Source organism: Microcaecilia unicolor, chromosome 3, assembly GCF_901765095.1.
Source record: "Microcaecilia unicolor chromosome 3, aMicUni1.1, whole genome shotgun sequence".
Lineage (NCBI taxonomy): Eukaryota > Metazoa > Chordata > Amphibia > Gymnophiona > Siphonopidae > Microcaecilia > Microcaecilia unicolor.
Genome location: NC_044033.1, coordinates 290,391,293 through 290,419,091, shown reverse-complemented (window position 1 = coordinate 290,419,091; position 27,799 = coordinate 290,391,293). Strand labels below are relative to the sequence as shown.

General features: G+C 43.8%; 1 protein-coding gene across 5 annotated transcripts in view; it reads left to right on the top strand.

The window, feature by feature from the left end:
• The window catches only part of VDR (vitamin D receptor), a 459,251-nt gene that overhangs the window by 364,924 nt on the left and 66,528 nt on the right, over positions 1 to 27,799 (top strand). The window lies entirely within an intron of this gene.

Genomic DNA, 27,799 nt, shown 5'->3' with positions numbered 1-27,799 from the left:
AACATTAGCAAGGAAAGAAGCAAAGCTGATTTTTGAATGGGACACTTTAGAGCCCAATGGGCTCAACAATTCAATTGATGGTTTAATTTCTACTGACGTTCAAACACGTCATGGTGACGATAGTATTTCAATCACGCTGTTTGAACGTGAACGCTGAGGCGCCATTTTGAAAAGTTCACGCCTTCAATCTAGTATGTCTGTCCGTGGTGTGATTTTCTTTGTGTTTTATATTCTTATATTTTTTCCTTTGACAAGATTTATGATTATATGCAATGTTTGTTTCAGATTTCAGCACATTAGCACTCCGTTCCTGATGAAGCCGCGTTCTTAGGTGAAACGGTGATCCCCGTCGAACGGACAAAGACGAGTGCTCGATTTCAGTTCAAAAGCTAAGTCTTTTTTTGCTGATTTGTTTCGGGTCATGAATAGGGCCTGATAATTTAAAAACCATTGCTGTCAGTCAGCTTAATTTCAGTTGAGGCTTGTAAATATACAGCCCTGTGGTGACAGAGTTTTTTGCCCAATGATAGAAACGCTGCATGAGTTATGAATTGAACCATATATAACCTTGCACTAAACCGCAGACATTTTTTGCCAGCGGTTTCTGAGGGCTTTTTCTCTGCCAATACCGACACAACACTAACAATTTAGGCTGTAGTATTCATTTAGCATTGGCGATCTGCCCTGGGTGGCAGCCGACATAGGAACGCCACTGTTAACATATAACCCCATTCCTCCTCCCTTTCTTCCTATGCTGTCCTTCCTGAATAGACGATAACCTGATATCACTATATCCCAGTCCTAGTCATTAGTTTCATTCAGTATCCTCGTTGGCAAATTAAACAAACGTTCCTTGTTTAACCTTTCCACCCCACTCATAATTTTATAAACGTGTATCATATCCCCTCTCAGTTGTCTCTTCTCCAAGCTGAAAAGCCCTAAACTGTTTAGCCGCTTTCATAAGGGAGGTGTTCTACCCCCTTTATCTTTTGTATCACCCTCCTGTGAACCTTTTGTAATTTCCCGGTCCCTTGCCCAGTGGCGTTCCTAGGGGGGCTAACACCCGGGGCAGATCGCCGATGCGCCCCGCCCCCCGGGAGCAGTGCCCCCCCGGCGAAAGGACTCCCTCCCCCCGCGAAAGAACTCTTCCCCCCCCCCCGGGTGCACGCCACTGGGGGGGGGGGTGCTGCGCGCGCCTGTCCTTCGTTTGTTCCATGCTCCCGCTCTGCCCCGGAAGTAACCTGTTCCGGGGCAGAGGGAGCATGGAACGAACGATGGACAGGCGCGTGCGGCACCCCCCAGCGGCGTGCACCCGGGGCGGACCACACCCCCCCCCCCCCCCCCCCCCCAGGAACGCCACTGCCTTTGCTCCTTGGGAGGGGAAAACACTTCAGCCTTAGAGAAAAATCTCTCTGGCTGGAATAAGAGAGACAATCAGACTCAGATTAGTGCAACCAAGTTAAAAACTTTATTGGTATTTCTCTAAGTCAGTACAAAAGTGATTGATCCCTCTGGAGAAGTTTTGGTTACCCAGTAAGCAAGACGCTCAGACTGAAATCACAAAATCTGCTCAGCTAGGCTTTCTCATTCTGCACTTATATACTGTTATAAGTTTCATTTATTCTAAATCATGTGGTTTTCTTCTATTCTAACTCTTTTCTAATGACAGTATTCTTTTTTAGATGGAGCAACTGCACATAAGGTGTAGACATGGCAGGGAGCCATACAGAGGTATAATTATTAGAGCTGTACCAAATAGCATATTTTACTATTCAGCCAAATATGAGTAAGGAATCCTGTTTAGAAGGAATGGTTCCGTAGAATCTTAGCAGAGATTGGGTGGCGACGCCAGTAATTGGAAACAAAATGGGAGCTGGGCAGACTTCTACGGTCTACGCCCTGATCGTGACTGAATAGTTAGGGATGGGCTGGAGTGTAAATTTTAAGGGGCTTTGATGTTAGCTTCAGAACTTAGTACAAGAACAGTATTGGGCAGATTTCTATGGTCTGTGCCCTGAGAAAGGCAAGGACAAATCAATCTCGGGTATACATATAAAGTATCACATACCATGTAAAATGAGTTTATCTTGTTGGGCAGACTGGATGGACCGTACAGGTCTTTATCTGCCGTCATTTACTATGTTACTATATTATCCGGCTGAATACAATTACTGAATATGAATAATGGGCATTGAGCTTTAACATAAGAAATAATAAAAGAAGCAATGTGAAATCAGAGATCAAATTTTATTTCAGTAGGATTTAGCACAGTAGAGCCCCAGATTATTTGTATTCGAATTTAAATCACTACTCGGCTAAATATGAATAATATACTTAGGCTGAATCAAATACAAATATTCAGTACAGCCCTAATAGTGATACTCTCAGTTTTATTATCCATCCCTTTTTGGATAATTCCTAATATTCTATTTGATTTTTTAGCAGCCATGGCACACTCTTCTGAAAATTTCAATGTTTTTTTTAAAATCCAAAATGCTTTTCTTGGGTGGTGACTCCTAACTTACAACTCAGCATTTTGTACCGGTTGTTGGGATTATTTTTCCCTATGTGCATCTCTTTGCACTACTCCACATTAAATTTCATTTAGATGCCCAGTGTCTTAGTCTGGCAAGATCCTCCTCAGCCATTTTGGGGGTAAAATTCTATTTAAAAAAAGGGGGGGGGGGTTCTATTTTTAAGATCCAAGAAGGCACTTTTTTTGGAACCTATTCTGTAAAAGAAAGTATTCACGTATTTTCCCTTGTACAATACTAGCAGTAACAATTCAAATATGCACATATATTTTAGATATGCCTAGATTACAACCCCCGCCCCCACACACAAATTATTCTATTCGATCCTGTAACAGTGCTCCCTGTCCATGCTCCACCCAGAGTTTGATCTTGTATTTGCCCACATTTGAAATACATGCTGTTAGGGACCAGTTTAGAGAATACTGATCACACCTTTACAGATGCAAACCAAATGGGGATAATAAACCTCTCGAACCATCAATTATCACAGCATGAGGTCTCGGTGCTATCAAAAGGGCTCTCATTCTGCCCGTCCAGGGAACTAGATGTAATCCAACTATACTCAGACCTAGAGGAATTCTTTAGAAAAATGCGCCTTAAAACACATTTCTATAATAAAGGGACACCAAACAGACCGGAATACAGTCTTAAACAAAAGAACACTTATTTCACCCCACAGGAGGGACAAAACTACAAGCTGGATTAATTACATAGAAGTTTCAGACACAGGGTGAAATCCCAACTTTCCAACAAACAAAAGAGAATCCTGTACAATCTTACCCCACCAGAAAGAGCGGCCATAAGAACCCTACAAACTAACGAACGCATTATCATCAAACCCGCAGACAAAGGAGGCGCAGTGGTAATTATGGACATACAAAAATACATTGAAGAGGGGCACAGACAGCTCACAGACAATAAATACTACAGGAAACTAACTGAGGACCCCACACAGGATTACACAAAACAGCTGAAAGACCTTATCAAAACATTTCCTACACAAGCGCAACCTCACCTGAAGAAACTCATACCAAATCAACCTTCCGTGGGCACATTCTACATGCTACCCAAGATCCACAAACCGGGAAACCCTGGCAGACCAATCATATCAGGTATTGGCACACTCACGGAAGAAATATCTGGATTCATAGAGGGAATTCTGAAACCTCTCGTACACAAAACTAACAGCTTCATACAAGACACCACAGACTTTCTGAATAAATTGAAAAATATCAAGCAACTACCACCTAACACCCTTCTGGTCACGATGGATGTAGAATCACTATACAGCAACATTCCACATGCGGATGGCATAGCTGCATGTGGAAGACTCCTAAAAAAATCCACACTGGACCATCAATACTCACCAGAAACTATTACAAAATTAATCAAATTCATTTTAACTCACAACTACTTCCACTTTAACAATGATATCTATCTGCAAATAATGGGCATTGCGATGGGCACCAGGACAGCACCCCAATATGCCAACCTTTTTATGGCTGAGCTGGAAGAGACATTTCTGAATACACACCAGACCAAACCTCTAAAATACTACCGGTACATCGATGACATTTTTATGATTTGGACGGAGGGTGAAGAAACTCTGAAACAATTTTATTCTGCCTTCAATACATACCATCCTACAATCAGATTCAAAATTGACTACTCCCAGAAAAAGTCAATTTTTTGGACACCACGGTCTCAATCAGTGATGGCTGTATACAAACATCTATATACAAGAAACCCCAGACAGATGCAGCTACCTCCACAACTCCAGCTTCCATCCTTCACATACAAAAGATCCATCATTTACAGCCAAGCCACAAGATACCACCGTATCTGCTCTGACCCAGGGGACAGAGACAGACACCTTAAAAGCCTGACTGAATCTTTCAAACAGAAGGGCTACAACCCCAAAATAATCTCCAAGAATATTGCCTCCTCCCTCAAAACACCCAGGGAGAATCTGCTACAGTACAAAAAGAAAAAATCCACAGACAGAATCCCGCTTGTAGTGACATACAATCCAGAGCTGGAAAAACTGAGGAAAATCATAAGAGATCTACAACCTATATTCCAGGAGGATGAATTACTGAAAGAGATATTCCCATCCCCACCAGTACTGGCCTTCCGACAGCCACCCAATTTAAAACACAAGCTAATCAGAAGTAAACTTCCATCACAGACTGAAAAGGAACAGAAGGGCACACTTCCCTGTAATTTATCCAGTTGCAAACTATGCCAAAATATTTCACAGGACCCCAAAGTCATCCACAAAGGAAAGATATTCAACATAAAGGGATCTTTCACTTGCTCATCTTCCAATGTGGTATATATCATTCAGTGTAAAAAATGTAACGAAGGATGCTATATTGGAGAAACAGGCCAGATGCTTAAGACAAGATTCAATTTACATAGACATCATATGAACAATACTGGTGCCAGCAGGGTTCCCACGCCTGTTGGTCAACATTTTACAGGACCAGGACACTGTACCAGTGACTTCACAGTGAGAATCCTGAAAGGTAACTTTAAAACCATACTAGAACGTAAGACCTTTGAAGTCAGAATGAATATTTTAACAACCAACAGAAAGGACTTAACAAGGATCTGGGGTTCCTAGCCCATTATAAACCATAAAGCTGTATGTCTCTGTTGGTCACCCTTCCCTCACCTATCCACACCCATCCTGTTAGAATATCAATGATATGCTTTGATGTCCCCATGCATACTTCCTACCCACCCCCCTCCTCCCACCCTGTCAGACTGTCATAGTAATGCTTGAATGTTTTCACTTATATACACTGTCAGCTAGCACATTTGCTTATTTCCGATCTGAGGAAGAAGGGCAACCTTCGAAAGCTAATCAAGAAATGTATTAAGTTATGTCCAATAAAAAAGGTATCATCTTATTTTCTTTTCCATGTTTTATTTTGTTTGATTTCTATTGATAACCTTAAGAGTGGACTAACACGGCTACCACACTCCTCTACTTGAGAATAGTCCAGAACTGCAGTATTGACATTTACAAGCCTATGTATTCTAGCTATTATGGCATCCCCATTAGATAACGTAATTAATTCTGTCCCTGCTGTTGAGAAATTACTGAGACAGACATTTGATAAGTAGCACAAGGGTACTAAAGGACTTACCAATTCTTGGCCAGAATTGGGATCCCTTGGTAGAGATTGCTTAGACACATGAAGCACATAGATAGAATGCATAAAAAGAGAAAAAAAATAACATGAAGAAACTTCAGTAAATGTTTACACTATGGTGTGCTGTGGCAAAGTATGAGTGCTTCTCCAATGGTTTGAGGACAAGGGAATCAAATTTAAATCAACTTGATCCCTATCCAAATACACCATTTACCTGCATTCTTGGTGCTTACATGTATTATTTATTTATTTAGATTTTGCTCACACCTTTCTCAGTAGTAGCTCAAGGTGAGTTACATTCAGGTACACTGGATATTTCTCTGTCCCTGGAGGGCTCACAATCTAAGTTTGTACCTGAGGCAATGGAGGGTTAAGTGACTTGCCCAAGATCACAAGGAGCAGCAGTAGGATTTGAACTGGCCACCTCTGGATTGCAAGACCGGTGCTCTAACCACTAGGCCACTCCTCCACTCCTGTTATAGAATTACTCATCCACATCTTTGAATAGACCTTCTGTCATCTTGTATCTTAGATTTATATTTGATTTAATATTAGAAAACAAAGGCTCAAATTTTCAGAACTACCAGTGTCCCTTTCTTGGGCAATTTGGAAGACTTTACTAGTCCTGACCTTTGGTTAGCCATGTGAGTATATTATCCATATTTATCTAATTTATAAAGGTTCTTGTAGCTGATGAGCAGAAGCAGAGAATAAAAGGATCACTGTGAGCACTTCAGGTAAAACTGATGACAGTCGATAAAGAGTCTGTAATAGATGCTATGCAATATGGCTGTTCTGCAGATACCTATTTGTTTTCCACTACTGCTAAAATGTTTTCTAGGGGAGATTGGTTTTAAAATATAATGAAATCACTAGTCAGGCAGGCTCTATTCAATCATTTTCTAAGTAACATGCACTCATATTATTTGATATAATCTTAACCCATATTCATCAGTACTAAGGTGTAGGATTCATTTTAGAAGAGAAGTAGCTGCCCATTATATATTAGAAAGCAATTATTTATTATTCTAGATTAATTTGAGATTAAGGCGGTAGTTATTAGGGTACAATAAAAGTCAAAGAGTCCCTAACCTACAGTATCTCAGTTCTCCAAGTTAATGACTCCATGTGATCGATATTGCAAGCTGCATTCATACTGCCCAGGAGCATCAAGCCTGCAGCCTGATGCTCCCAGACCACATTTTAAAGGGGCCAGGCATTAAAGGTTTCTTTCCCCCTGAAGCCCCCCTTCTGAACATCCCCCCCAAAGACCCTCCTTCACAATCCCCTTCCTACTACTACTACTATTTAGCATTTCTATAGCGCTACAAGGCGTACGCAGCGCTGCACAAACATAGAAGAAAGACAGTCCCTGCTCAAAGAATTTACAATCTAATAGACAAAAAATAAATAAAGTAAGCAAATCAAATCAATTAATGTGAACGGGAAGGAAGAGAGGAGGGTAGGTGGAGGCAAGTGGTTACAAGTGGTTACGAGTCAAAAGCAATGTTAGAGAGGTGGGCTTTCAGTCTAGATTTAAAGGTGGCCAAGGATGGGGCAAGACATAGGGGCTCAGGAAGTTTATTCCAGGCGTAGGGTGCAGCGAGACAGAAGGCGCGAAGTCTGGAGTTGGCAGTAGTGGAGAAGGGAACAGATAAGAAGGATTTATCCATGGAGCGGAGTGCACGGGAAGGGGGGTAGGGAAGGACGAGTGTGGAGAGATACTGGGGAGCAGCAGAGTGAGTACATTTATAGGTTAGTAGAAGAAGTTTGAACAGGATGCGAAAACGGATAGGGAGCCAGTGAAGGGTCTTGAGGAGAGGGGTAGTATGAGTAAAGCGACCCTGGCGGAAGATGAGACGGGCAGCAGAGTTTTGAACCGACTGGAGAGGGGAGAGGTGACTAGTGGGATGCCAGCAAGAAGCAGATTGCAGTAGTCTAAACGAGAGGTGACAAGGGTGTGGATGAGGGTTTTGGTAGAGTGCTCGGAAAGAAAGGGGCGGATTTTACGGATGTTGTAAAGAAAGAAACGACAGGTCTTGGCAATCTGCTGGATATGAGCAGAGAAGGAGAGAGAAGAGTCAAGATGACCCCAAGGTTTCGAGCTGAGGAGACAGAGAGAATGAGAGAGCCATCCAAACTTTTTCCCACACTCTGAACCCCCCTCCCCCCAGACCTACCTGTAGAATTCCTCGATATCTAGGGTTCTAGGACAGGAGCAAGACTCAGTTGCTCCTGCTCCTGCCCCTGCCGGTGCTATGTTCAGAATCACACCAGTGACCCTTAGCAGTAGTCTTGCAGTACTACTTCTAAAGGTCATGGTGCAATATAAGGGCACAGTTCAATTAAAAATAGGCAAACTCTTGCCATGCACCTACTTTTTACATACATATACAATTGCATAATTTTATAAAAGCCATTTTCTGTGTGTCAAACAGGCTTTGCAAACAGAAAAAAACTTTATAAAATGATCACCTGTTGGGGTAATTCTGTAAACTGGGTGCTATCGTTTCCATGCTGATTGCATGTGTAAGTGATTAGAATACTTGCAGATATGTGCATAAATGCTGATAATCAGCATTTGTGTACATATCTTATCGGACATAATATGTATTTGACAGGTAGGTGTATACATGGGCAGAATCTGGGTGGAGCATGGACAGGACTCACACGCACGTATCAGAACTTCTAAGTTACCTGTGTATCTCTGCCATGAAGGGATGAGCTCTTACCTCCAGCTCCATGGCTAGTATAAGTGCTTGTGTCTCAATTGCACGTGCATATGTAACCCTCCAGGATCCTAAATATAGAAATAAAGAATTGCACCCTGTTCACATCTGTTCACACATACACGTGTATCTGCACAATTTCCACCTAAGCACTGGTCTGTAAATACATGCCCATGGGCGGAAAGCACATTCACCTGTGCACCTTGTACAGTACAATAAAGTACACACATATCTTCAATATTAAAGTGCCCCTAGTCCCACAAAATCTAGGGCTGGTATGTTAGGTGCTTATATACCTGGTCAGACTAGCATTCTGTAAAGAAAAATAGGTGCCAGTGTTCCTGTATAGAGTAGGCTCTGCACACCAGGGGCCCCTTTTACAAAGCGGTGGTAAGCTCAGCGTGGGCTTACTGCTTGCTAAAAAGGAAGTACAACTGGGCTACCGCAGCAACCCAGCGCACCGTCACATCTGTCGCTACAAAAATATATTTATTTTTGTATCACTGGTGTGTACCCGGCGGTAATCGGGCAATGCTGCGCACTGCCAATTTACTACCGGGTTAGTGCAGGAGCCCTTACTGCCACCTCAATGGGTGACGGTAAAGGCTACCCCCTGACAAAATGGCCGTGCGGCATGTGCTTCACTTTAAAAAAAGAAAGACCTACCTTTTACCCACTGTAGTAAAAGGGGGCCTCAGCGTACATCAAAAACACTGCTGTAGAATTGCACTTTATCCCTCTCATTTTATAACAATGCTGATTGTACTCATAAATTTATAGAATACCACTGTCCATAAGAGTAAATGTACACAGACATGCAAGCACGGCAGTATAGTGCTTTAATCTTGTTCTCTGATTACATGCTAAGCTGCCATTGACCGCTGGATGACCGAGAGGTAAAAGGAGCAATCAGGGAAGACAAAGCCATAGCGGAGAGATTAAATTAATTCTTTGCTTCGGTCTTCACCGAGGAAGATTTGGGAGAGATACCGGTGCCAGAAATGGTATTCAAAGCTGACGAGTCAGAGAAACTGAATGAAATTTCTATAAACCTAGAGGATGTAATGGGGCAATTTGACAAATTGAAGAGCAGCAAATCTCCTGGACTGAATGGTATTCATCCCAGAGTACTGACAGAATTTAAAAATTAACTGGCGGAACTATTGTTAGTAATATGTAATTTATCTTCAAAATCGAGTGTGGTACCAGAAGATTGAAGGGTAGCCCATGTAACGCCGATATTTTAAAAAGGTTCTAGAGGGGATCTGGGAAATTATAGAACCTGACGTCGGTGTCGGGCAAAATGGCAGAGACTATTATAAAGAACAAAATTACAGGGCATATTCAAAAGCGTGGATTAATGAGACAAAGCCAACATGGATTTAGTGAAGGGAAATCTTGACTCGCCAATCTATTACATTTCTTTGAAGGAGTGAACAAATGTGGAGAAAGGCGAGCTGGTTGATATTGTGTATCTGGATTTTCAAAAGACGTTTGACAAAGTACCTTATAAAAGTCTCCAGAAGAAATTGGAGAGTCATGGGATAGGATGTAGTGTTCTATTGTGGATTAAAAACTGGTTAAAGGATAGAAAACAGAGAGTAGGGTTAAATGGTCAGTATTCTCAATGGAGACGGGTAGATAGTGGGGTTCCCCAGGGGTCTGTGCTGGGACCACTGCTTTTTAACATATTTATAAATGATCTAGAGATGGGAGTAACTAGTGAGGTAACTAAATTTGCTGACAACACAACGTTATTAAAAGTTATTAAATTGCGAGAGGATTGTGAAAAATTACAAGAGGACCTTACGAGATTGAGAGACTGGGCATCTAAATAATAATAATAGTAAAACTTTATTTATAACCCGCTATATCTTTAAAAGTCTAAGCAGGGAACAAATCGCATACAAATATTAAAAATGGCAGATGTTTAATGTGAACAAGTGCATAGTGATGCATGTGGGAAAGAGGATCCCGAACTATAGCTACGTAAGGCAAGGTTTTACTTTAGGAGTCACCAACCAAGAAAGGGATCTTGGTGTTGTTGTTGTTGTTGATGGTACGTTGAAACCCTCTGCTTAGTATGCTGCGGTGGCTAAGAAAGCAAATAGAATGTTAGGTATTATTAGGAAAGAAATGGAAAAAAAAGTGAGGACGTTATAATGCTTTTGTATCGCTCCATGGTGCAACTGCACCTCAAATATTGTGTTCAATTCTGTTTGCCGCATCTGAAAAAAGATATAGTGGAATTAGAAAAGGTACAGAAAAGGGTGATGAAAATGATAAAAGGGATGGGACAACTTTTCCTTATGTGGAAAGGCTGAAGTGTCTAGTGCTCTTCAGCTTGGAGAAAATATGGCTGAGGGGAGATATGATAGAGGTCTATAAAATAACGAGTTGAATGAAATGGGTAGACATGAATTCTTTGTTTACTCTTTCCAAAAATACTAGGACTAGGGGGCACGCGATGAAGCTATAAAGTAGTAAATTTAATACGAATTCGGAGAAAATATTTCTTCATTCAACGTGTAATTAAACTTTGGAATTCGTTGCCAGAGAATGTAGTACAGGCGGTTAGCTTAGTGGCTTTAAAAAAGATCTGAACAGCTTCCTAAAGGAAAAGTCCATAGACCATTATTAAATTGACTTTGGGAAAATCCACTGCTATTTCTGGGATAAGCAGCATTTTTTTTTCTTCACTCTGATGACTTATCTATTTAAATATTATATTTGTTTTACCACTGGATTGGCGTTCGCCTTTTCAGTCTATTGTAAGCCACTTTGAGCCTGCATCCTGTGGGAAAAGGTGGGGTATAAATGCGATAAATAAAATGTATTGAACTTTTTCAGGATCTTGCCAGGTATTTGTGACCTGGATTGGGCACTGTTGGAAACAGGAATCTGGGCTTGATGTACCTTTGGTCTGTCTCAGTGTGGCAATACTTATTGTAATGGGGGGTCCACTTCCTCTTCTTGGGTGGAGCTGGCAAGCCTGCGGGGTTCCCAGGGTTCCAGGACAAAATACTGCTGATACTGGGACTCAGGGCCAAAGTATTTTATCAAGGCAATTTCATACCAAAAATCATAATATATTCCTCAAAACAAAAGATACAGTCCTCATAAGATAAGCCTCAAAAGAAAAAAGTACAGTCTTCATAAGATAATCTTCAAAAGAAAACAGTACAGTCCAGGTCCCAAAATCCCTCCGCAAATGTTCAGCTCCTCACGAGTTCAGGCCCTCTACTAGGCCTTAGTTTCCCTCCCCCCCCCCCCCCCCCCCCCCTTCCTTCAGAAGGGTTCAGTAAGAGTCCGGCATACTTCCAGTAGGGCACAATAGTTCAGAAAAACTCTTCATTGACAGTCTTTGCACATCAAATCAATACCGCAAATCACCTGCTTTTTACACAGCACAGAGGGAACCCTGTAAGGAGCAGGGTTGGCAGTTTCTCCCACTTCTCAGCACCACGCTTCGTGTGGCCTCCTCCAGTGCCTTCATGTGCTGGGCAGGGCAACCTTTGAATTCTCCCACTCCATGGTAGCTGGCTCCTCTCCCTTGGGCAGCTCTAGTGGCAGACTACTTCCTTCCTCCACATACTCCATGGAATCTCTCTCTCCCTTTGTCTCTCCTCCTCCCTGGTGACAGAGAGCCTCCAGGAAATCTGCTCTCCCTTCTCACAGCTGGGGGAATTATATACTGATGGTGAAGCCAGGGAAACTGAGCTTCGTCCTTCCCTCGCCCTCTAGTGGGAAGGGAGTAACAGGCTCACCCTGCCTCGAGTCATTGCTCCCCGTGCTGGGACTGGGAATTTATTGCATCTTTTTAGGGCTACTCTCCTCACTCATTCTTGCAAGGACTTCTGGGACCTGTAGTTCTGGGCTCAACTGCTTCACTGGGGAGTCTCTGGGGCTTGCCTTGTCACATTATTTACTTATATCATTGTCAGAGGGGCATTCACATTAACAGAGCATGAGCGGACACCCATTCGCAAGTGTAACTCGACACAGCTGCCTTATTTAGGCACTAACATTTATATGAGCCATAGACCTGACATAAATGTTCACACCTGCATTTAGGCACATCACCATTGACTCTCGTATTCTGTAAGAACACTGACGCGCGTAAGTGTTGTTATGTTTGTGGAAATATGGCTTATAAACTGTAGCATCTGCTTATAGAATTCCCTTGTCCCCCTAATTCTATATATGGTGCTCAAAATAGTATGCATAAATTTCAGTGCACACACAATTTAATTGTTTAATGAGCCAATGTGTGCTGATAATTGGGCGCTAACAATCAATTGGCACTGATTGGCAATAATTGAAATTTACATGCATATCTGTTTAGTCACTTGTCTATAAAGAGTTGCTTGTAAAGTTTTCTGTGCAGATCTGTAAAGGGGGCAGAGGCACAAGAAGGGCATAGGTGTTCCTGGAATTTGCGCAGTGTTACAGAATAAGGTCTACTATAGACATGAGGGTTTACACCAGGTTTCACTTGGTGTAAATCCTCACTCCTTAAATTTGGCACAGATCCCAGTACGATCCGCTATTCTATAAACAATGCCCAAATCAGAATGCCCTTTCTCGAATATTCCTTAGCGTTCAGTTTTTCAGTTCTATATATGAAATGTAGCCCTTTATGTATAGCTGAAAACCCTTAGCTCTGAAAGGTATTACAGCAGGAATTACAGAAGGGATCATTGCTGGATGCCCCTGTCATTACCAGCTCCTCTTCTTCATCAATTAAGACTGACCCTGTTAAAGGGTATTGAGAATACTGGCAAGAGAACGAGCTGGACACGGTGCTTGTTCCGTTCATTTTTTTCTAAATGGCTAATTTAGCTCTGTCATTGCCTGTTTCTTTCAAACTTCAAGAGCATCAGACACAAAACAGCTATTTTTCTGCACTTGAAAAACTTAGGAACTGCCATACTGAGTCAGACCAAAGGTCCATCAAAACCATCATCAATCTATATCGCCACTACCTGGCAGAATCCACAAGACTAGATCCCTTCTTTGTTATATGACCATCAGGGATAAGCAGTGGCTTTCCCAATGCTACCTGGCTAATAATGGTTTATTTCCTTCAGGAACTTGTCTAAACCTTTTAAAACTCAGCTATCTTAACTGTTTTCGGACATCTTCTTGCAACAAATTCCTAGCTTAAGCAGGCATCGAGTGAAAAGTACTTATTCTGGTGTATTTTAAACATGCTATCTGTTAGTACATAAGTATATAAGTATTGCCATGCTGGGACAGACCGAAGGTCCATCAAGCCCAGCATCCTGTTTCCAACAGTGGCCAATCCAGATCACAAGTACCTGGCAAGATCCCAAAAAAGTACAATACATTTTGTGCTGGTTATCCTAGAAATAAGCAGTGAAATTTTCCCCAAGTCCATTTTAATAATGGTCTATGGACTTTCCCTTTAGGAAGCCATCCAAACCTTTTTTAAACACTGCTAAGCTAACTGCTTTTACTACATTCTTTAACAACGAATTCCAGAGTTTAATTACATGCTGAGTGAAGAAAAATTTGTTCTTTTTCGTTTTAAATTTACTACTTTGTAGCTTCATCGCGTTCCCCCAAGTCATAGTATTTTTGGAAAGAGTAAACAATCGATTCACGTCTATCCATTCCACTCCACTTATTATTTTATAGTACTGTTTGAAAGGGTAAACAGCTGTTCTCTGTTTACCCATCCCCACTTAGGATTTTTTAGACTTCTGTATTATCTCCTTTCAGCTCTTCTCCAAGCTGAAAAGCCCTAACCTTTTAGTCTTTTCCATAAGGGAGCTGTTGCTTCCTGTTTGCTATTTTAGACATCTTTCTTTGAATCTTTTAAGTTCCACTATATCATTTTTTTTTTTAGATCAACCAACTAGAATTGCACACAATATTCAAGGTGTAGCCATGCCATGGATCAATACAGAGGCATTACGAGATTGTTTTATTTTCCATTTCTTTATTAATAATACCTAGCATTGTATTTTTTTTGGGGGGGGGGGGGGGGTTGACCACTGCAACACACAGAGCCAAGGATATCATCATATTCTCCACAGTGATGCCAATATCTTTTTCCTGGATGGTGACTCGTAGTAACAAATCCAGCATCGTGTACCTATCGTTTGGATTATTTTTCCCTATGTGCATCACTTTGTACTTGTCCACATTAACATTCACCTCCTAGTGTTGTAAGGTCCTTCAGCAATTCATCACAATCTGTTTGTGACCTCACAACTTCGAATAATTTTGTGTTATCCCATGGGCGTAGATTGGGGGGCGAGGGGGGGCATTGCCCCCCCAAACAAGTCTTCTTGAAGGAAGTCGCACCGGCGAACTGGCGGGGCTTAATTGTGTCTTTCCCGCTGGCGCTGCCTCGGTCCCTCCCTGCAGCAGTCTTATCTTCACCCGTACCGGTCACCGTCAGCGCTGCCATTCATTCTTCTCACAGGCAGCTCCGCTCCCGCTCCCCTTTGCCGCGTCCACTCCTCTCCAGCTCTCTCTGCACTTCCTGTTAAACAGGAAGTGCATCAGAGAGAGCCGGAGGACGCGGCAAAGGGGAGCGGGAGCGGAGCCGCCTGTGAGAAGAATGAATGGCAGCGCTGACAGCGACCGGTACATTCAGTCGTGGCATGGAGTAAGGAATGGTTAGTTTAGCCAAGTAATCTGGAGAGCTTTAAAAATAAGAAGCAAAACTTTGTAATGAATTTTTAATTCAACCGGAAGCCAGTTGAGCTTTTTGAAAAGGGGAGTAGCATGGTCTCTTTGTTTAGCTTTACATAATAACCAAGCCCCAGTGTTCTGAAGAATCTGTAAACTTTTTAACTCAGATTTGGTAACAGCTGCGTAGACTACATTACAGTAATCCAGCAGGGAACTGATTAAGGCGTGAAATAATGAGTGAAGAGAAGCAAAGTCTAAGAAGTCTGATTTTACAGAGAGCTAGAAAACTGGAACACAAACTGAAGAGATCTGTGAGGAAAAAGATAAACAGGAATGAATGGTAACACCAAGGTATTTAATGTGTTCACCTATGAAGGGATGCTAAAAGGAGAAGGAAGAGGAAGAAAGAGATAGATGTTGGGCCCAGGGTGCAAGAAAGGGAGATATTGAGAGTGATGTGGGCAGTGGGAGAGAAGAAGGAGGGAAGAGAGGTTGTACATGGGGATGGATGAGAGGAAGGGATAGATATACACTAGAGGGGAAAGAGAAAAAGAGGGAGATTGTGGATCCAGGGACATAAGGGAGAAATGCTGGACAATTGGAGGGAGGGAAGAGAGAGAGAGAGGAAGAAATGCTGGACCACAGGGAAGGGGGGGGGCTGGAAGTTGCTGGGGTGTGTGTGGGTGGGTGGGTGTGTGTGTGGAAGGGACAGGGAGACATTAGGCTACAAGGGTGGGGAGGGGAGAAAGGGAGCAGGCGTGCTGGGCTAGAAGGTTGGGAGGGAGGAAGATGCTGCAAATGGTGGAACTATTTGGGAGAGGCCAAAGGGGAGGCGGGAAGGAAACAAATGAGAGGATGATAGTGATGGGAGGGGCAGAAATGTGGTAATGGAGAGTTGATTAAATAAAGATGAAAGGAAATGGAAGGTTGGAGGAAGGACTGAGAAGAGGAATGGGGCAGCTAGTGGGTGAGAGAAGGAAATGGAATTTGATAGCTGAAAACTAAAAAGGAGAAGGATGAGGACGAGGGTGAAATTTAAGTGAACAGAGAGGCAGTAAACAACAAAACAGAGAGGAAAGAGCTAAAAAGAAATAATGTGTCAAAGGTAGGTGTAGTGAAAGAATGGAATAAGACAGAAGAGAAGAGAAAAGACAAATGGACAGCAAGCAGTTGAAGGAGAATTAGCAGAAAGACAGGAAAAGAGGAAACTGGAACCAGCATGATGGAACAGTAAAATGTCCAGACAACAAAGGTACAAAAAAATATTTTATTTTGAATCTATTAAATGGAATATCAAATGGAAAGAAGACACTGCATAAAACAGAAGACACATTTGGACCAAAGCGAATAGAAAAACTAAATGATCAGACAGCAAAGGTAGAAAAAAGTATTTTATTCAGAATTTATTAATTGGAATATGTCAGCTTTTGGAAATGTGCATCTGTGAAATTTTGCATGTAAGTTTCAATTTTTCTGGTATTGCTGCATGCTGAGTCTGACTTCTTGAGTTAACTTTCCAGTTCAGTATTTTGCCTTCATATTTTTTGCTTTCTAGTTCCTTATGTCATGTCTGTTGTGTCATGTGTTTTTCACGAGGTAGTGTATTGGTGTTTTAGAGCCTGGTGTAATTACAGTTCTGCCTTTTCACGCATAAGGTTGCAGCTCGTCCTGTCCTTGGAATTAGTGTTGTTATGGTTTAGTAAGGTTATGAGTGTGGTTTTGCACAAGTTTGTGTATAGTGTATTGCAGTGGAGAGATTGTGTGTTGGCTTTACTGAGGTGGCTTATGCATTTCTAAGGTCAACACTTGCATGGTATGGGAAAGGGGGTGGGGAAATACTACTGGAGTGGAAGAGGGAGTGCTGGGTAAGGAGGAAAGAAGGAAGGGAGAAAGAGCTGGCTTGATATCTCATACATATTCATTATGGTTATTCCCAAAAAAAAGCCTGCTCTTTTTCCCTTCCTTCCTTCCTCCATATTAGCATATTCATTTGCATATGTATATATGCAAATTAATATGCTAATATGCTCTGCCCCATCCTTTGCCCCCCCCCAATGAAACAGTCAAACTACGCCTATGTGTTATCCGCAAATTTCTTCACCTCACTTGTAATTTATTTTTCCACATCATTTATAAAGTACGCAACTAAGCTGTAGAATAGCATTTGTTCAACATTTTTCTTGAGCTCAATTTTGAGAACTATACATATATATAACATAAGTACATAAGTAATGCCACACTGGGAAAAGACCAAGGGTCCATCGAGCCCAGCATCCTGTCCACGACAGTGGCCAATCCAGGCCAAGGGCACCTGGCAAGCTTCCCAAATGTACAAACATTCTATACATGTTATTCCTGGAATTGTGGATTTTTCCCAAGTCCATTTAGTAGTGGTTTATGGACTCGGTTTTCATAATTTTGTTCACAAATTGTCACTACTCTAGGCCAGTTCTTGCTATAACATGAAAACAGTCCACTAATGAGTTCCATCAGACATTTTGTGGGACATATAATTTAGTTCCTCCTGCTTTCTTCAGAACAGCTGCTACAAAGTACTTATTGCAGAAATATTTAGCAATTTCAGCATTAGCTTTTATTTCTGAAGTAGTCAAGTGATTTTTATAGGAAATGCATAAAATGAGCACTGTAAATGTATGTTGTTAGTGTAACCCTCATGCCAGTCAGGGCAGGCAGGCTGGGCCTCCCTTCATCTCTGTCAGATTGCCATTGGTGTCTTCTTTTCAGGATCCCAACCTCTCCTGCAGGGCAAGGCACAGCAAGTATACCATCCCTCTGTGATGCTACTGTTTACAATCATAGGAGGTTTCCTTAGAGGTAGGGGTGAGGGACAGGTACTGAAAGAAAGGGTTAGTTGAAAAGCAGGATTTCCCAGAAAAGAATGGATGAGCAAGCAGGTGAAATAAAACAATTTGGAGAAATGGTATTGACCCATTGGTATTTGTGAAGGGAAGATGGGCCAAATGGAGGAGAACCAGGTTATGGGGTTGTGGGGGAGGAGCACAAATGAGTACTGGCAAAATGCAAACAGTTCCAAAGTGATCAAATTACTTTGTCGTAGCTGTATCTCAAAATACAACCAAGCACCTACTACAGTGTATACTTGACTAAAGCATGGCTAGGGCTCACACTCACTTCTCTAGTTAACCAGTAGATTACTGGCAGGGATGCACACTGATCCAGTGGCAGAAAGGAGTCTTGAATCAGAGTCCAGTGCACTGTGCACAACTCCAGGTTACTCTTTATCCAATTGGCAAAGCAACTGTAAGAGCAGTTGTCGATGATATCAGAAGATGCTGCAACTCTACTGAAGTTTCAGCTTCAGTTGCTTGACCTTAAAAGTAGAAAAAAAAAAAGATGGCCTATTCAAAAGACTTCTTTTGATGGCACCAACACGTAAGTCTGTTTCATTTGAAAAATTTTACCCTAGTCTTACATGTAATTTTATGCATAGCTGCGCCATCAAGGGTTACACACATAAAGCATGCATGTAACTAGGAGGGAGGGAATGGGGGTGGGTAGGCTGGGGCTAGCAATAAAGTGACACGTTAAGCGTAATTCTATAAGGAGATGCCAAGTGGAAGGAGGAGCCTAATGGTTAGTGCAGTGGGCCGAGAACCTGGGGAACTGGGTTCAAATCCTGCTACAAGCCTTGTGACCAGTGGTGTGCTGGTAAATTTTTAACAACAGGCTCTCTCCCCGGTCCACCTGGCCCCCCCCCACCCCGTCCACTTCTGCGCCCCCCCTCATCCACCTCTGCGCCCCCCAAAATTGCAGAGCTGGCTATAGCCGGGGGGGGGCAATGCATTACTCTCTCCAGGAAAAAAAAATTAAATGATCCCAGGTTCCAATCTAATCCATGTTTAATGTGGGATAAAATGCCATAAATAAGTAAATAAATATAAACTTTTAATGTTGAGCACCTGATTCTCAAAGTGAACATATTCCAAATACTATAATGAAAATAAAATGATTTTTTTCTACCTTTGTTGTCTGGTGACTGTTTTCTGATCATGCTGGCCCAGTATCCGATTCTGCTGCTATCTGGCCTCTTAACTCCATTTCCAGGGCTTCCTTTCCATTTATTTCTTTCCTTTCCTCCTTTCTTCTTCATTTCTGGTCCGTCCTCAGCTTCTGCCTATTCATCCATGTGCAGTTTTTCTCCTCTCTTCCTTTCCCCTTACTCATCTCCTTCCTCACTCTTCCCTCCCCTCCATCCATGTCCAGCATTTCTTCTCTCTCCCCTCCTCTCCCCCTGCCCTCCATTCACCCATGTCCAGCGACCCTTCTCTCCCCCTGCCCTGCATGCACCCATATCCAGCGACCCTGCTCTCCCCTGCATGCACCCATACCCAGTGACCCTCCTTTCCCCTGCCCTCCATCCACCCATGTCCAGCAGTGACCCTCCTCTCCCCTGCCCAGCATGCACCCATACCCAGCGACCCTTCTCTCGCCTGCCCTCCATCCACCCATGTCCAGCAGTGACCCTCTCCTGCCCTCCATGATCCACCCATGTCCAGCAGTGACCCTCCTTTCCTCTCCCCTGCCCTGTATGCACCAGCAGCTCCCTTCTCTCCCCTGCCACCCCCTCCCGACTTGTTCTGCAAATTCTGCTTCCTCCCTCCGGATCCAGTCCCTCACCGACCCTACCTTGGCCATCAAATTCTTCGGGGCAGGCAGTGTTGCCTGCCCACTGCCATCACTGACTCTCCTCCGCCGCCCGATCGCGCTTCAAAATGGCTGCCGAGACTTACAGAAGTCTCGCGAGGCCGCCTCTCAAAGTCTCAGCGGCCATTTTTGAAGCGCAAACAGGCAGCGGGGGAGAGTCAGCAATAGCAGCGGGCAGGCAACACTGCCTGCCCCGAAGAATTCGATGGTCAAGGTAGGATCGGTGAGGGACTGGATCCGGAGGGAGGAGGAAGGGAGAGCCGGCTCGCCCTTTCTAACAACCGGCTCGCAAGTCCGGGCAAAATTTAACAACCGAATCTTGTGAGCTGGAGCGAGCCAGCTCCAGCACACCACTGCTTGTGACCCTGAGCATGTTAGCTCCAGCACACCACTGCTTGTGACCCTGAGCATGTTACCTAGCCCTCTGTTGCCCCAGGTACAAAAAAATTAGATTGTGAGCCCACTAGGAACAGGGAAAGTACCTGTATATAATATATATGTAAACTGCTTTGGTTGTAACACATAAAGGCACTATGTCAAATCAATGACCCTTTACCTTTGCCTTAGCTTTAGATGGCAGAAAGGTGCACAAATGGTGGTATTCTAGTCATTAGCGTACCAAGGGCAGGGCGGTGGGAGCAAGTCCGCCCCAGGTGCAGGCAGCAAGGGAGTGCGCAGAGTAGACACGCAACTGTCAGCTCTACCGGTCCCCTGCCCCCACTGATGTTACTTCCTGTTCTAGGGCAGGGGACCGGCAGAGCCGACAGCCGTGCACCTGCTCCGCGCAGCCCCTTGCTAGGAGGAAAGGTGGGTGATGCACTTGGGGGTTGGGGGGTGTGTGGTGCGCCTTGGGGGGGGATGATGTTCCGGGGGGACACAGCAGCGACTCGCCTCAGGTAGCGAACAAGGTAGGTACGGCACTGATTCCAGTCATTTATGCACGTAAGTGGCCTTTTAGAATACCAGCTAGTAGAATAGTGTGCACTGTGATTCAGTGGGATGTACTTTGCCAGTGGACATGCAAATGGGCAGAGTGCACTGGTACAGATGTAAATTATAGAAGTTATCATTTATGAACGTTCATGCTAACATCTAGGTGTGGCAGTTGCTACCCAAACATACTCGCAACTACCCCCTTGCTGTCCCATCTGCTTAACTCCCAAAACTATTCCTTCCAAAACTGCCTTGTCACCCCCAACTACTCCCACTCTCCAAATTTACACCATATGACTCTGTACCCTCCCAAACTACCCCTTACAACTATACCCTAACCCCTCAATTACCTCCAACCCCAAAACTATTGTCCTCAACTAACCCCTATGCCCCAACTATCCTATTCCCCAAATGTATCATTCCACAACATAGCCTTCACAACCACCTCCATCCCCTAAAACTACACCACTACAACTACCACTTACAAATAAACACCGAGTTTTGTAGAAGTTGAAAGCTTTTGATATGGAATGACTTAAAGCACTGCTAAAGATGTGCTCTTTCTCTGAATCTTTCTCCAACCAGCATCCTATCATGATTCTTTGTCCTTTTTACATGATCCACTGAATGTCACTTGATATTTTATTGCTCCTCCCCACCCCAGCATATTTCTTCCCCCCTCCCCCATGAGTCCAGTGTCTTTCTCTCTCTCTTCCCATCCCCTCATTCAAACTCTTTCTTCCCTCTCCTTCCACCTGGTATCTCTCTCCCACCCTTGCACCATCTAACTTTTTCTTTTTTTCCCTCTCCTTCCTCCTCTCTTCACAGGCATCTCTCTCTCTTTCTGCCCCCTCCTCCCTTCCCTGTTCCTCGCAGTCCGGCATCTCTTTAACTTCTCTCCCCACCCGCCCCTTCTCCTCCTGCTTCAGCTCTCCAACCTTCCAGCAGCATCAGTCTAGTGGTTAGTGCAGCAGACTTTGATCCTGGGGAGCTGGGTTCAATTCCTACTGTAGCTCCTTGTGACTCAGGGCAAGTTAACCCTCCATTGCCCCAGGTACAAATAGGTGCTTGTATATACTATGTAAACCGCTTTGAATGTAGTTGCAAAAACCACAGAAAGGTGGTATTACAAGTCCCATTCCCATCATCTCTCAAGGCAGTCTTGCCCCTTGCCAGCCCCAGAAACATTCTTTCTTTACAACTTTCTGTTCCCACGTAGGCGGGATGCTGCAGATAGAAAGTTTCTGGAGCTGTCGAGAAGCAAGGCTGCTTTGAGATCTGATGTTGCTGGAAGGTTGGAGAACTGCAGTGCGGGTGTGTTGGTGGGGTGAATAAAAGAGACGCTGAACCATGGGGAGGAGGGAAAGGAGAGAGATACCAGACCATGCAGATTAGGGGGGGGGAGGCTGGGCCCCTGAGCCCCCCCCCCCCCATCCCCTATGGCTAAGCCCTTCCTCAGCGCTCAGTTTTCTCCATTCAAGGCTCAGATCTCTGGAATGAGTTGCCCCAACATCTTAGACTTCAGTCGTCCCTTCTTCACTTGAAGTTTGACCTTAAAACATGTTTTTTTTGGAGATGCCTTTCAGTAGTTCATTTTTACCTTTACTTATGAGGCACTAGATGCAGGTGGTCTACAGTTTCCCTCCTGTGTGTACCCCCTCCCCCCCCATTGTCCTAGCCTAAATGTTTATAGTTCCTCCCTTCTCCCTATATCATTGTCCTATTATTTCAACCTTTTCTCTCTATTTTAGTCCGTAAGCCACCCAGATGAAACTTGAACTATTTAAGTGTGATGACTATTTTTACCGGATTCTTCTGGGATAGATGATAATTGTATAGTCACGATTGTTGAGTTTAATTATGAAAACTCTCATGAAGGGAATGAAAACAAAATCATGGAGTGTGAGTGCAAACCTGAAAGTTTGATGTCTGGTACCCTTACACTGGCTCTGGACTTATCCCAGCAGAACAGACTGTAATCTGTCTGAATGAACTTTAGTCTAGAAGTTGAGAGCTGACCTTTGCACAGCCATTCAGTGCCTTATAAACTGTACAGACACATGGCTGGCTACAGGAAAGATTTACATAGCAGCAACCTCGGCTCAGCCCAGAAACTGCAAGAGCTGTCTCTTCCTATATATATAATACATTTGGAAGTGTAGTCTGGCTGCTTGTGAGCAGCAGGGGTTGCATTGTGCACCCCACTTACAAACAGGCTGAGCTGCCCAGTTAACACAGGCATCTACTGACTCCAGTGGCCATGCAGGCAGAAGTGGAGCCCTGCAGTCAGAAGACAGTGAGATGTGCAGCTTGGCTGAAGGATGTGCAGGCTGAAGGAAGGTCTGATGTGGTTGGGCACAACTGGAAATGTTTCAGCAGGTGGCAACTAGTTTCATATATATTTGTTAGCTTAATGCTAAACCATGCTAACCTGTGAACACTGGAAACCAGTGTCTAAATGTATCTATAGAAAGGTACAGCATGGGCAACAGGCATGGGCGTAGACTGGGGGGGGGGGGGGCGAGGGAGGCATTCCCCCCCCCCCCCCAAACTCTTCTTACCAGAAGTCACGGGGCGCCAGTAGTAAAAGCACCAAACAGGCAGCTCGACTCCGTCCTTCGCTTCCCTGCCCTCTCAGCGTTCCGCCTTCCTCTGATGTCATTTCCTTTTGGGCGGGCAGAACGCTGAGGGCAGGGAAGCGAAGGACGGAGTCGAGTTGCTTCTTGTTTGGTGCTTTTACTACCGCCAGTTTGGAGTTCGCCGCTCTGCTCTTTGCGCCGGTACTAGTGGAAGTTAGTGAGCCAGCCAGTCCATACAAGGAAGGAAGAAGGGAAGGCGCCGCGAAAATCTCTGTTTCCTTTCCACTCCCCCGCGCAGCCAGCCGTCACCGTTCACTCAAAACAGCAAGCAAACCTGTGAGCTGCTGCTGCCTGCCTGCATCCACCACGTTGTAGTTCTTTATTGTTGGTCCATCTTAGTCTCAACACTGTTTTTGTTGGGTGGGTAGTAGGTAGCCAGTGCCTTACAAGGTGGAGGGAGGGGGGCAAAGGGAAAGGGGTAGTTGGGGAGGATTGCAGTTAGTGGGTTGTTTTAGTGAGAGCGAGGGAAGGGAGGTAAAAGGGATCTCACAGAATTAGTGGACATTTAGATATGGTTGTAAACTTGTATTAGGTGTATAGAGTTGGAGTAAAGGAATGCTAGATTTGTAGCAGTCTGTTTAATGTTTTGGATTAAAGAATGTTGAAGGGAGGGGTCGGCAAGTAGAAGTAGGTAGGTGAAAATGAAAATTTGAGGATAGAAATTATTACACCTGCAAATGTGTTTGGAATGTTATTTAAGTGTCAACCATGGAATTGTATGAGTATGGTTTCTTTGTTTCATTTTGGGGGGGCAAAGGATGGGGTGGAGCATATTAGCATATTAAAATGGTGTTTCACGTGTGAGGGGTTAAGGAAAAGGAGAGATATTTTAGTGGGTAGAGGAATCTGTTAAAACAGGCAGACCCCAAAAAAGCTAAGGATAGGAAATACTACTGGAGAGGAAGAGGGAGTGCTGGGTAAGGAGGAAAGAAGGAAGGAAGGGAGGGAGGGAGAAAGAGCTGGCTTGATATCTCATACATATTCATTATGGTTATTCCCAAAAAAAGCCAGCTCTTTTTCCCTTCTTGCCTTCCTCCATATTAGCATATTCATTTGCATATATATATATATATATATATATATATATATATATATATATATATATATATATATATATATATGCAAATGAATATGCTAATATGCTCCACCCCATCCTTTGCCCCCCCCCAAATGAAACAGTCAAACTACGCCCATGGACAGGCACACACACCGCAGAGAAGGTACAGCACAAGTAACAGCAGTGCACGATTCCTTCAGACACATGGGTGGTGGGTAATTCTATAAAGTACATGCTAACATCTACACTCCCATTGCATGCAAAAATCAGTAGAATAATGGGATATACAGGTATATACCCATGTGGGCACAGATTCATGCAAGTGCCAAAAGTCTGCCAAAGTGCTGTTCTATAAATAAGCACATATCTTACAGGGTGTGATATTCAGCTGGCAGTGGGCAACAAGTTTCCTGTTCACCGCTGACATTAAACCCATTCAATGCCAGGCCGTATCCGGTGACCGGCATTGAATATCCAGGTTTATTTTAGCAGCTAAAAAGTTAACCAGCTATGCTGATATTCAGTGCTAACCGGCTAACTTTTTAGCGGTCAAAGGTAGGCTTGCTATGTTAGCCATGCCTAACCAACTACATTGCGTGATATAACCGGTTAGCGAATAGCCACTAACCGGTAATTCAGTGGGAGATAACCGGTTATCTCCCACTGAATATTCATGGTTAGGTGCTTAAATACTATTTAACTGGTCAGGAGCCGTTCCTGGCCGGTTAAATAGTTATGAATATCTGGGGGATAGTGCATAAATAAATATTTAACAGGTGGGCGTACATGTAGTTAGCCTGAGGAAAGTAAGGACTCTCACTTACTTGAGTAACTTTATAGATGCATATCTCCACTATTTGGGGGCAAGCATTTTCTGCAGCTGTATGGCTAGCATAAGTGCATGTACGTAAATTACAGGCATGTATTTCACCTGTTACCGCTGACACACTAGCAGGCTCATTTTCAAAAGAGAAGGACGCCCATCTTTCAACACAAATCGGAAGAAGGGTGTCCTCACAGGGTCATCCAAATCGGTATAATCGAAAGCCGATTTTGGTCATCCCCAACTGCTTTCCGTCGCAGGGACAACCAAAGTTCAAGGGGGCGTATCGGAGGTGTAATGAAGGCGGGACTTAGGCGTGCCTAATACATAGACGTCCTTGACCCATAATGGAAAAAAAAAGGGCATCCCTGACAAGCACTTGGACGACTTTACCTGGTCCTGTTTTTCTTACAACCAAGGCACAAAAAGGTGCCCAAACTGACCAGATGACCACCGGAGAGAATCAGGGATCACCTCCCCTTACTCCCCCAGTGGTCACTAACCCCCTCCCACCCTCAAAAAATATCTTTCAAAATATTTTTTGCCAGCCTCAGATGTCATACTCAGCTCCATCACAGCCGTAAGCAGGTCCCTGGTGCAGTTTTAGTGGGTGCAGTGCACTTCAGGCAGGCGGACCCAAACCCATGCCCCTCCCTACCTGTTACGTTTGTGGAGGAAACAGGGAGCCCTCCAAAACCCACCAGAAACCCACTGTACCCACATCTAGGTGCCCCCCTTCACCCGTAAGGGCTATGGTAGTGGTGTACAGTTGTAGGTAGTGGGTTTTGGGGGGCTCAGCACACAAGGTAAGGGAGCTTTGTTCCTGGGAGCAATTTATGAAGTCCACTGCAGTGCCCAGTTGGTGTCCTGGCATGTCAGGGGGACCAGTACACTACAAATGCTGGCTCCTCCTACGACCAAAGGGCTTGCATTTGGTCGTTTCTGAGATGGGCGTCCTTGGTTTCCATTATCACCGAAAATCAGAAATGACCAAGTCTAAGGACGACCTAAATTTCAAGATTTAGGCGTCCCCGACCGTATTATCGAAATGAAAGATGGACGTCCATCTTTTTCAATAATACGGGCTTCCCCGCCCCTCCATCGGGGCGTTTTGCGAGGACGTCCTCAACAAAACTTGGACGTCCCTTTCGATTATGCCCCTCCACGGAGCTCATTTTCAAAAGAGAAAAACGTCCAAAAAGTGGCATAAATCTGCATTTGGATGTTTTTCTCACAAAAACGTCCAAATTGGTATTTTCAAAACCAATTTTTAGACATTTTTCTATGAAGTCCGTCAGAAGTGTACGCAGATCACAAGGGGAGGGGGTGTCAGGGGTGTGTTAAGGGCAGGATTTGGGCATTCCTAACACTGGACGTTTTTCAGTCATAATGGAACAAAACAAAACCGTCTAGGACTAAAACTAAGATGTTTTGAGTTAGACCTGTTTTTATAACGAATAAAGCACAAAAATGTGTCTTGAATAACCAAATGACCACTGGAGGGAATCAGGGATGACCTTTCCTTCCTTAGTGGTCACTAACCTCCTCCCACCCCCAAAAAATGTGATTTTAAAACATTACTTGTCAGCCTCTGTGCCGGCCTCAGATGTAATACTCAGGTCCATTACAGCAGCATGCAGATCCCGGAGTAGTGTAGTGGTGGGTGCAGTGCACTTCAGACAGGTGGGCCCAGGCTCATACCTCCCCCTACCTATTACAATTGTAGAGGAAACTGTGAGCCCTCCAGAACTCCCCCTTCACCTATATGGGCTATTGTAGTGGTGTACAGTTGGGCGTAGTGGGTTTTGGGGGGCCCAGCAGACAAGATAAAGGAGCAATGGTAAGATGTGTATCTGGGAGCATTTTATGAAGTCTACTGCAGTGCCCCTTAGAGTGCCCTATTGCTTGCCTGGGATGTCTGGGGGACCAGTCTACTAAAAATACTGTCTCCTCTTACATCCCATTGGCTTGAGTTTGTGCGTTTTGCACTTGGGCTTTTTTTTTTCTTTTCGAAAATGGACCAAAAAACAAAATGTCCAAATCACAAAACCTTGTTCTAAACAGTATTTCCTATTCACATTTTGGGCATTTTTTGCAAAAATATCCAAAGTTGGACTTAGACATCATATCAAAAATGCCCCTCCACATCTTTTATAGAAATGGCAGCCTGCTCACTAAGCACCAAGTTATAGAATTGCCCCCATGCATGTCATTGTGTGCCCTGCCTACACTCCACCCAGAATGTGTATGCCCACCTGCATACTGTGCACTATCGAAGATATACGACCAATTGCAAAATAGCACTTAGTTGGAATGTGTGCACATATGTGCTTACATGCAAGCGTTCTAAACATTTATGTGCATAACTGATGCATAAATGTTAGTGCCTACTTTTTAGTACCTCCTACGGACCTGATTTTATAAGAGGATACCTATGTGAAAACAAAGACACCTGCTTTATAGGCTCTTATGTAGCATTGTAAGTTGGCTCCTAAGTCCAGCCCTAATAGAATGCAAATGCCAATACTCACACTGTTCCAAAATGAATATAAATGTTTGCACGTATCCTCT